Genomic DNA, 11,440 nt, shown 5'->3' with positions numbered 1-11,440 from the left:
CAGCAGTAGTGTTCAGTGGGTTCATACCCACGCAAGTTACTGCCCAGGGTCCATGCTCACTACTAGGGCATCTGTTCTGATAGGTCAGTGCTTGTGACACATTAGTTAACAAATAGTTGCATATCATCCCTGCTTGATTAATTTATGGTAGCTGGAGTTTGACATTAGCCAACTGAAAGCTAAAATATACTAAAGACATACAGGATTTTGCTCCCTCTCTCTCACTCCTATAATATGAATTCTGCATTAAAATAAGTTTTAACTGTACAGGTTTAATTCCTCTCATGACCCATCTTGTTTCATTGTGCTTGGATCTTAGCAGCATCTTATCACAATAAACTGTGGAAAATTCTGAAACAGATGGGAATACCAGACCACCTGACCTGCCTCTTGAGAAATCTGTATGTTGGTCAGGAAGCAACAGTTAGAACTGGACCTGGAACAACAGACTGGTTCCAAATAGGAAAAGGAGTACGTCAAGCCTGTATATTGTCACCCTGCTTATTTAACTTATATGCAGAGTACATCATGAGAAACGCTGGGCTGGAAGAAGCACAAGCTGGAATCAAGATTGCCAGGAGAAATATCAATAACCTCAGATATGCAGATGACACCACCCTTATGGCAGAAAGTGAAGAAGAACTAAAGGGCCTCTTGATGAAAGTGAAAGAAGAGAGTGAAAAAGTTGGCTTAAAGCTCAACATTCAGAAAAATAAGATCATGGCATCTGGTCCCATCACTTCATGGCAAATAGATGGGAAATCAGTGGAAACAGTGGCTGACTTTATTTTTCTGGGCTCCAAAATCACTGCAGATGATGATTGCAGCTATGAAATTAAAAGACGCTTACTCCTTGGAAGGAAAGTTATGACCAACCTAGACAGCATATTAAAAAGCAAGACATTACTTTGCCAACAAAGGTCCATCTGGTCAAGGCTATGGTTTTTCCAGTGATCATGTGTGGATGTGAGAGTTGGACTATAAAGAAAGCTGAGCGCCGAAGAATTGATGCTTTTGAAGTGTGGTGTTGGAGAAGACTCTTGAGAGTCCCTTGGACTGCAAGGATATCCAACCAGTCCATCCTAAAGGAAATCAGTCCTGGGTGTTCATTGGAAGGATTGATGCTGAAGCTGAAACTCCAATACTTTGGCCACCTGATGCGAAGAGTTGACTCATTGGAAAAGACCCTGATGCTGGGAGGGATTGGGGGCAGGAGGAGAAGGGGACGACAGAGGATGAGATGGCTGGATGGCATCACTGACTCGATGGACATGAGTTTAAGTAAACTCTGGGAGTTGGTGATGGACAGGGAGGCCAGGCGTGCTGCGGTTCATGGGGTCGCAAAGAATCAGACACGACTGAGTGACTGAACTGAACTGAACTGTTGGGGAAGGGAGCAGTACTAATGAGAGACACACAAAGATGGCAGGAGGCTGCAGGTACACCTGCATTCCCACCCTGCCAGTAGCCAGTGTGCTGAGACCTTGAAGAAGGAATTCATAGGGCCTGGACTCCATCTTAGGCCTGTTTATGCTGATCATGCTTGGCCACCTCTCCAATGGACTCTGAACTCTGTGCCTATGAAAACAACAACAGAAGGCTAAAACCCTCTCCGGACAGGGGAACCTTGAAGATCGTATCTAGGTTACTCATCACCTAGGTGAGCACATACACTGATCACCCCTTCCTCCAGACAGGCCATAAATTTTCTGTACCTATCTGAGTGTAACCTCGGGTTTATTGATTATTGGCTAATTGTTTAACTGTCTGAGCATATGGCACATGAGTGATGGGGTTATTGGGATGGTATTTACCCTTCCTTTGTTTCTGTAAGTCTCAAGGAATTTGGGGTGGTGGGTTTGGACACGTACACATGAAGTATAAAAGATTTTCACAAATGCTGGTCAGGGTCCTTGGCTAAGAGGAGATTCTGCCTTGGGTCTGCCAGTGTAATAAACTGCATTCCACTATCTGCATTGTCCTTCTGAGTGAGTTTGTTTCCCGGAAGGCATGGCTACAACAACCTGAGGCAAGTGCCAGCCTCCACCCCCTGCCCTGTGAAGGCATTGTGGGTGGAGTCCACACTTGGGAGCTTCCCCTAAACAACAAGCATTTCACATAACAATATAAAAAAAGCCAGAAAAGTTAGTGTTACCTTCATGCACTTCTCCCTCAGCAAGTAAGAACTGGTATCAAATATCTAATGGGACGCGTTTGTCCACGTTTAAGAAAAATAGACTCGTCTCAGAATGTTTTTCCTTTGGAGGCGACTCCTTTCAGCTTTTACATGCAGTTGCTCCTAAGTGTGACTTAACATTTCTCTTTCCGTTCACCAGCGAATTCCCCCAAATCTGAACACGGTGCTGAACAATGGATTGGGCACAGAGGTGGTGGATAAAAGGTAACTGTCTACAGACTGGAGTACAGAGGAGCGTTGGCAAATCCCAAGGGCTCAGCGATGACTTCAGCCTCTGAAGTTTGACGAGTTTGGTACAGGCCAGAGAAAAGCTCCCTTCATCTCTTAAGTTGTCTGAGTGCCCTGGCAACCACAGCCTCAAAAACTTGAGAGTGAGGTATGGGGGATAGGGGGATGGTTGAGAAAGAGATAAGAAAAGATGACCACATAGGCCTGGGATTTTTATATGTGACGCTTAAGTTTGAGAAAAAAGGAAGCAAGTGGGGAGGAATGCCCAAGACCGCCACTGGAGTGATCTCATACCAGTCAAAAGGCAAAGGAGAAGCCTGGCCGCCAGCTGAAAGGAACAAAGGAGGTTGGTGGGCGGATATGGCGAAGGGAAAGAGGGAGGGAGACAACTTGCCCACACTCAGGGAAGCTCTTTAGCTTGTGAGTGACAGGCTTGGGGTTCTGGCATTGGGAGGGGACGCATCCCAGCGCACAAAGGCTGGGGTTCAAAGAATGGCCTGGCGCGTAAATTTAATGCAGGGCCCGGGACCACGCTGGAGTTGTAGTCTTTTGTGTGAGCAACAACAATGGAGAGGGAGAAATCAGGCCACAGTCTCGCGGTGCAGACGGGCTGATGCGGATGTGTCTCGGCCCTGGCGGCAACGTGCGCTGCCTTTCTGGCCGTTGCCCAGCAACCAGACGCCGCCCGCCTGTGCCTGCGGAGCCCATTGAAAGGCTCCGGGTGAAGGGGAGAGCAGTGCTGTTCACAGGCCAGGCTGGTGGAAGGGGAAACAAAGGACAGGGATTAACGTGGGACCAGGGAAGGCCTCACACTGTATGAGGGTGAACGTTGGGAGCCTGCTTTATGAAGGGCCCGAGTTGGTACCCTGCCTTGGCCCAGCGCATGGACTGCCTGAACAAATATAGCTCTTCCTCCATCTTCAAGTTCACAGCGTTCCTAGCCCAGGTGTTGCATTACATTGTCTGCCTATTGTGTAAAACATGTAAACAATCCCAAACAAACAACAAAAACAAACTCCGTTCAAGTGGCCAGCTGAAATCCATTTGTTAGGCCGGAATATTTTGCAAAGTTTGATCAAGCACCTGGTGGGTGAATACATTCACCATACAAAAGTGTAGCAAACACGGCTACACTGCAATGAAATGTGTTATCCTGGACTGGATCGTGAAGCATTAGTGGAAAAACTAGTCATCAAAAGTCCGTGGTTTATTTAGTCGTATTGCACCATTGTAAATTTCTTAGATTTGACCAGGAGTCAGCAAACTTTTCTGTAAAAGATCAGAAAGTAAAACTTTGGGCTTTGAGGGTTCTGTGGTCTCTTGTTGCAACCACTCAACTCAGCCATAATAGTGATAAAGGGTTATAGACAGTTTGTACAAAAATGGGCATGGCTGTCTTCCAGTAAGATTTTATTTATGGGTACTGAATTTTGAGTTTCATCTACAATTCATGTGTCATGAAATATTATTCTTCTTTTGATTTTTTCAACCCCATAAAAATATAAAAACTCTTCTTTGTGTGCAGGCCCTACAAAAACAAGCAACAGGCTGGATCTGACCAGTAGACTGCTATAGTTTGTCATCCTCTGGTTTAGAAAAATGGACCACAGTCATAAAACATCTCAACATTAGAAAAAAATTGATTAAGGGTATATGAGAACTCTCTGGGCATTCTTTGTAATTTTTTCTGTAAACCTAAAATTCCAAAATAGAAAGTTTATTTAAATATATTTAAATGGCAAGCTTTTTAGACAATGTTTGGAAAGGGATTTGTTATGGGGAGAGGGTAAATGAGTTGTGTGTGTGTGTGTGTGTGTGTGTGTGTGTAGAAGCCATAAAGAAATATTTTTTAAAGTTTCATTGACATATGGTACACTCTCAGTCATTCAGTCATAGCCGACTCTTTGAACTATAGCCTGCCAGGCTCCTCTGTCCATGGGATTTTTCAGGCAAGAATACAGGAGTGGATTGCCATTTCCTCCTCCAAGCGATCTTCCTGACCCAGGGATCAAACACACATCTCCGGAGTCTCCTGAATGGCAGGCAGATTCTTCACTGCAGATTTCCTAAAATGAAACCCCTGCTGTACCACCATAATGGCAATCAGGCCATTAACGGCACATAGCCTGAAAACAAAATAGCATTCCAATAACAGAGACCCCTTTGACTCCGAGAGTTGGGTGAAGAATATTTTCAGCTCCCACTGAATCAGGATGGGAAGATACTAGAACAAAGAATCAACTCCATTTTTCTCTAATGGAAAATTTGAAAATTCCTAGGAAGGTCATTTTTAACTGCACACCCACATATGTACACACACACACACACACACACACACACACACACACATCTTTTCAAGTATGGCTAACATCCGGTTTCTCTATTCTTGTCCTGATTTTACTTGTTGTTGGAATACAAAGTATTATTTATCTTCGTGTAAAAGTGGTGTAATATTATGAAACCCTTTCCATATCTTTGTTCAAATTGAGATTTAAAACTTTCTATCTCAGGTTGGGCACTACTGATTAAGAATGGATTATCAGAAAGTGCAAGAGGGCATTTAGCATAAAGCACACCTTCTTCCCGATGCAATGCTAGAAGGATATGGGATACAGGATAAAGATGATATAAAAGTCCACAGGTAGCTGATTGGTGTAATACCAGGCATGGTGGGCTCAGCAATGGGGGTTGATTCTGAAAGTGAAGAAGAGACTTGCAGTAATGTTTGTTGGCAAAATATGAAGCAGTTAGAGATTTGACTTCAGGGATTTTCCATCACTCTTATCTAATTTCTCTTCCTGGCCTCATACTCACAACTACTCTACATAGTAAAGAATTTATTTAATGTTTGTTTTTTTCAACCAGAGATATTTCAGGACTCATTTATTCAACAGCTTTTTGAAACATGGACTTTCCCTGTGCCATAGATTGATCCTGGACTGGAGCTGGGAATATGAAGAATAATTAAAGATGGCTTTTAGTCTCAGTTTTCAAGGAGCTCTGGGTGGAGACAAGACTGAGTTCTCCAGTGTTGTTGGTGGATAACCAGTATCAGGATCACTGGGCCTACCCCACATCTACTGATTCAAAAATCTCTGCACAGGGCAAGGGAATCTATATTTTTAGCGAATTCCTCAAGTGAGTATTTTGAATACTAAACATCTGATATCCACTGGAAATGTGAGTAGATGAGAAAATGACATAAAGAATGATACTGATATTAATTGGTTATTATAGAAGCACGGAAAAAGGAGAGAGAGGGTCATAGGGAGGTTCCCTAAAACTGACACCTGAGTCTAATTTAAAGAAAGGGAAGACAAAAGTGGGGATAATGGTGAGGAAGAGCATGATAAAGGGAAAGAGGCCAGGAAACCCAGTCCTGAAGTGTGAATTGAGAAAGGGATCCACCTTTATATCACTCTGCCTAAATATAAGTTCAAATCTATTTCCCTCATAAGGGTATACGATTTTTGATAAAGTCTTGGCTTTCCCCTCCTTGCATTATAGTCTCTGCAACACTGGCACATAGAATGAAAATGTGTTCTATGTCAAAGTCTGATAATAGGTAAGAACTTATTGGTTATTTACACCACTCTGCTTATAGACTCAAACTTTCCAGGAAATAGTTATCTTCCTTTTGATTGGAATAGGGCTATGAGGTCTGTAAGCAAGAGAGGACATGGGTTATCCTTTAATGCTTTTAACATTAGGCAGGCAAATACCTCTATTTGGGAGCATGGTTATGAAGTAGTTATGGGAAAAGAATGTGCTCTCCCTTGGCCCCACAATCTCTGGTTCTAGTTTGGCCTATCATTGCATCTTCATCAGCATTTCTTTCTTCTTCCACTGTTTCTTTTTCTGAACTTTAGCAGGTGGCCTTGGCATGGTAAGACTTTAATTCTTCTGAAAATGAGGTGATTGGGTAGTCAGCCTTATCTTCTATTCCACAGTTTCATCTTTCCTTCCAGGTTGATCTGGTTTCTTTGACTACCCTATTTTAGGAATGAGGCAGTTTGCTTGGTCAAGTGCATGAATTAATGTAGCCAGGGCAGCTAACCTTGACAAAAAAAAGTACACAACACACAAACCTCCCAGCAGCTGCAGAGACCATTATCTATGTTGTTTTTCTCCACCAGCTAGAGAAGAACCTCAATTCATCAAAACAAGTGAAGACACTTGAGGAGTTAGGACGCACCATTTGGCCGCTGGAAGAGAGAAACATCTGTTTTGTGCTAAGGTGGCCCTTAGTGTCTTTCACTTAGAAGCCGTGGATTTTGATGAGAGCAGAGTGGTAAGCAGTTACACAAACGCAGAGAGGAGGATTTTGAAGGATGCAGAAATAAGGGAGCAAATGCATTCCTCTGTCATCCTTACATACCACATCCATGCACATGTCCACAGAACAATTGTGAGAAGAAGAACACTCTAGTTCGGAGTATCTCAACCTAGGTGCTATTGACATTTTGGACACAGTAACTCTTTGCTGTTGAAGGGCTGTTTTGTGCCTTGTTTAGCAGCATCTTAGGTCTCTTCCCACTCAATGGCAGTAGAAACACCCACCCCCACCCCACATGTTGTGACCATCAGAAATGTTTCTAGACATTGCCAAAAGTCCCCTAGGAGGCAAAACCAGCCCCTGTTGAGAACCACTGCTGTAGTAGACTCACTTAATCACTTTAATACAACTAGCACTCTCCCAAGTATTTGTGGTGGTGATGGGAGGGCAGGATGATCTAATGCCTGCATATTTGTGGTTGGCAGTTTTCATAGGCAGATCATGCTTAAGTGGACATGGAGCATAACTTCACCTCAAGAATGTGACAGTCACAGCTGTGAGTTGCAGGACAGTTGAAAGAAGCAAATCCTTTTGGATAAGATATCCTGTGAGCATAATATGTGACATTCATCGGTTTTCAGATGTAGCTTAAATTTTTTTTTCTTCTTAGGCTTTGTGCTGTTGCTGTCCTCAAGCATATAATTTCAATTCTTCACAGTTCATAGGAGTTGCAGGAAAAACATTTTTTCTCCCTTCATGTAGTCTGTGAGTCTCCTTGACAATATACTGGTATCCATAAAAAAGAGAAATTCACCTGAACTTCTCACTTGTGATATTTTATTTCACCCAGAGGTGGAGAATGTTCCATACCCGCCCAGATCCATTAATCTTAGGGTGAAAATTAAGCTATAGACTGGCACATCCTTCAGGAAATTCCCATGGTTCCAGGCCTCTAGGGTGGGTCCCTGTTCTGGAGGAAATCCATGCTGCCTTCTCCAAACTGTGTTAAGCCTTTCCTTTGCTCTTATCAGGCTTGCCCTGCCTTTTAATACAATAAGGTCCAAACAATGAAAAAGTAATGGTGAGATTTAGACCAACAAATCACAAAGGAAGGAAATTTTGAATTACTGCTTTTACTCAAGCTCTCATTCAACGGTCTGTGTTATCTAAAGATCAGGGAATCATGTTATGCATCCCATAGCATATAATTATCTGCAAACATACTATTATAGGCTTAGAATCTTAAAATATCTCAATCCCTGTATGGTTAGGTAAAAATTTCCAGAGTACTAGCCAGGATGTCGAGATCCTGGAAATGAATTATGAGTTTAATTGTAATTAAACCTAACAGAATGTGGTTAAGATTGGTAGTTGCAGTAGCTTTGATCTTTGATCAAATTTGGTCTAGACTTTAACACCATGCTCAGATATCCTGACCTTCCATTTTTATGTTGAGATCATAGTCAGATAGATATGCATTGACATACTGACATGTATACCCAAGGATCAAGTTGCTTTCTTCTTTCTAGTACTGACATTAGTTATGTCTCCTTTAAAGCAGCAATTTAAGTCTGTGGAGATTTTATGTTTTAAGTCAGTTGTCAGTCAGTGATTATAGTTTCACTCTCTTCTCTTGGGTGTAAGTTAACACTATTGGCTTTACCTTGGCATGTGAGATAGTCATAATAACATTAAGTTTAACAATCTCTAGGACAAAATCTAGAGTTTTGGTTTCCCTAACTCTTTGCAGAGCTGTAGCTCAGCTGGAAAATGACATTTCAATTGAACGTTCTATAATGCTCTGAGATACTGCAGTAAATGAGTGTGAAAATGCTGAGCACATCCCATCTTGGCACTTCTTATTAAGCATATAACATTCTTGAGTGAAAGTAATATTGCAGAGTAATTTGGTTATTAAGGCAATAATAGCATACCTTGTCTCAGAGATAAAGTTACCTTTTGTTAGCTGTTTCTCTCCCCCATCTTAATAGCTTCATTAAGAAAGATGTATGATGAATTCTCTCTGAAAAGACTGCCTATTCCACATTGTTTTCTTCTATTTGATTCTACCACTGTGTCTAAGGCTGGATGACAAAATTCCATCCTTAAGACTAGTAAATTCAAAGATTTCTCATAGATAACTGATAAACTAACGACTTCTTAAAATAAACCTAGCAGGATATTTTCCAAGTACTTATTCCTAGGTGATAGTGTTATAGGTGATTTGTTAGATGTTTGAAAATTACTACAATTAATACATATTATTGTGTATTTTAAAAACTTTGTTATAAGTGGGTTTAATGTACCTAGCTTCTGAGCTGTTTCAAATTATTCAATCTTAGAAACTGAGTAAAAAATTTTTTCCGTGAAGATATTTTTATTGCTTAAAAATGCATAAGGTGATACGTTCACTCCTAAAGCTTGTTTAACAAAGAAAGGAGCAAGTCATTCTTAACTTTTGGTTTAGGATATTCCTAGGAAGATGTGAGCATATTATGTATTGATTTAAGCATCTCAGGTAGAACAAATTGAAACAAATTAAAGATTCCATCGTGAATTCAAAATTGATTTGCCTTTTTAGGATAAATGATGCTTGGAATGTATTCAGATACATTTCTGATAAATGTTTTTAATGTAACTAAATTTAACTTAAGTAAGTCATATCTACACACACAAGAACAGCCTTGTGTTGTAAAGACATGAAAAAGTGAGTACAGTTAGCTGCCACCCAGTTTACTACACATTTTCATGTTCTTTCTGTGTATTTACTGTTAGTATTTTAAAAAAAGAAAAAGACAAAAAAACAGAAGTAGGAAGCAAAAATGCATTTTAGTCAACAATGTATGCTGAGTACTTAATACATACAAGTCATTGACCTGAGTGCTGTGAAGAGTTCAAAGCCAAGTAAATTTTCTACCATTACAGAACCTGACACATGATAGATGCTTAATAAACATTTGTCCTGAGTGAATGCATGAATTTATAAAAGACAGATTGTGATAATGAATAAATGAGTGTAGAAATTCAGAGCAAAGAACCCTGACTGTGGTTTGTGATGTTTCCACCGAGAAGGTGGAACTTCAGCTTGGTTTTGAAATATGTGTATTTCTTAGGTAGAGAAGGCAGGGAACAGACGCCTCAACTTGAAGGCCTTGGATTCACAGAGATGAGATCTTTCTTGAGTAGAAGGGGAGGTTGTTTTTAGAAAGAGAAAGAAAAGTGGTCAAAAAGGAGAAGAACTGCTGTGTTGTAGAGGCAACTCAGACATGCTTGTTCCACTTCTGTGTTAGGTGAACCCGTTGTATCTTGAGGAGATTCTTGGGTTGGCCTTTGGGAGCATAGTTGCTATCTCTGGCCTTCTATTTATTTTCTAGTTCTTGTCTTAACATCTCAACTCCTCACGAATGTAACTTGCTTCTGCCCAGCTGGGCTGATGGTTTCGGACACATGACACCTACCTACTGGGTCCTTCCCTCAGGCCTGAGTTCAGACACACTGCTGCTCAAAACGTGATGGAAACTGAGTGGAGAAAACAAGTCAGAGGAAATATCCTCTGAAGAATTCCTCTAACTGGTACTGTCATGAAAAATATATGGTGACTATAAGACTTTTATATATGTCATGGTGTCATATGTGTATATAAATAGTCATGCTTTATATATACACATATATGGATATACTATATAAATATTTTTTATTGTGTTAAATTATATGTACTTCATATCATAATATGTATATATTCACAAAACTTACCCTTAAGAATACTTATGCTTGTTCCATACCCTTACGACTTGGGGCACTCTGATATATTCTAGTCTATTCTGTCTTGTATTTCATTATTTATTTATTTTAATATTTATTCATTTATTTGGCTGTGCCAGGTCTTAGTTATGGCAAGCAGGATCTTTAGTTGCAGCATGCAAACTCTTAGTTGTGGCATGTGGGATCTAGTTCCCTGACCAGGGATCCAACCTGGGTCCCCTGCATTGTGAGCTCAGAGTCTTAACCACTGGACCACCAGGGAAGTCTCTGTTCTCATTTTTTAAAATGCCTATCATGACTCACTGAATTCACATCCTGTAACAAGTCTATAGATTTGAAAAACTATAGACTGAAAAACTTGACTTTAGTCAGAGGTTCCCAAACATCAGTGTGTACCAGAATTACTTGGGAATCTTTTTAAAAAAGTTAAATTCCTGAGGCCCCTTCCCCAGAGATTCTGATTCATTACAACTTGTGGGAGGTCCAGGAGTCTATGTTTTTATCAAGTACTTCAGTTTATATTGATGGTATGTAGGTCATATTTTGGGAAACATGACATCTGGAGATTAAAAAAGAAATCCATCCCCGAAGTCAGTCAGACTAGACAAAAAGAGCTTTGGAGCCTCTCATTATTATTTTCACTAATTTGGACTTTTTTCCTCCTCATGTTATACCAAGTACTCACATTACTAGATGTTTTTACTCTCAGAAGATTGCTGAGGGGAAATCCCTAGTTGTCTAATGGTTAGAACTCCTGTCCACCCCGGGAGGTGGGGAGGACAGCTCCCCACCTGGTGAGGGAGCTAAGAGCCTGAAAGCTGTGTGGTGCAGTCACAGACAAGAAATTTTTTGGGGGGACAGTTATTTTTCGCCAAAGAGCACAGTATCTTCTGTCTGCATACCTCAGAGAGACATTTCTCTTTGTTTTTGGTATCAGAAACTATTGGGCTTATACTGAGAAATTGGTTTTTTTTCTA

The 11,440-nt window shown here is 40.8% G+C and overlaps 1 non-coding gene across 1 annotated transcript; it reads right to left on the bottom strand.

Annotated features, from left to right (window-relative positions):
- Positions 1–10,652: 10,652 nt before the first annotated feature.
- TRNAV-CAC (transfer RNA valine (anticodon CAC)) lies at positions 10,653–10,725 on the bottom strand. The gene has a single exon. It is a non-coding gene; the product is annotated as a tRNA-Val (tRNA).
- Positions 10,726–11,440: the final 715 nt, after the last annotated feature.

Source organism: Odocoileus virginianus, chromosome 13, assembly GCF_023699985.2.
Source record: "Odocoileus virginianus isolate 20LAN1187 ecotype Illinois chromosome 13, Ovbor_1.2, whole genome shotgun sequence".
NCBI classification, from domain to species: Eukaryota; Metazoa; Chordata; class Mammalia; order Artiodactyla; family Cervidae; genus Odocoileus; species Odocoileus virginianus.
This window is presented reverse-complemented; position numbering and strand designations above follow the sequence as displayed.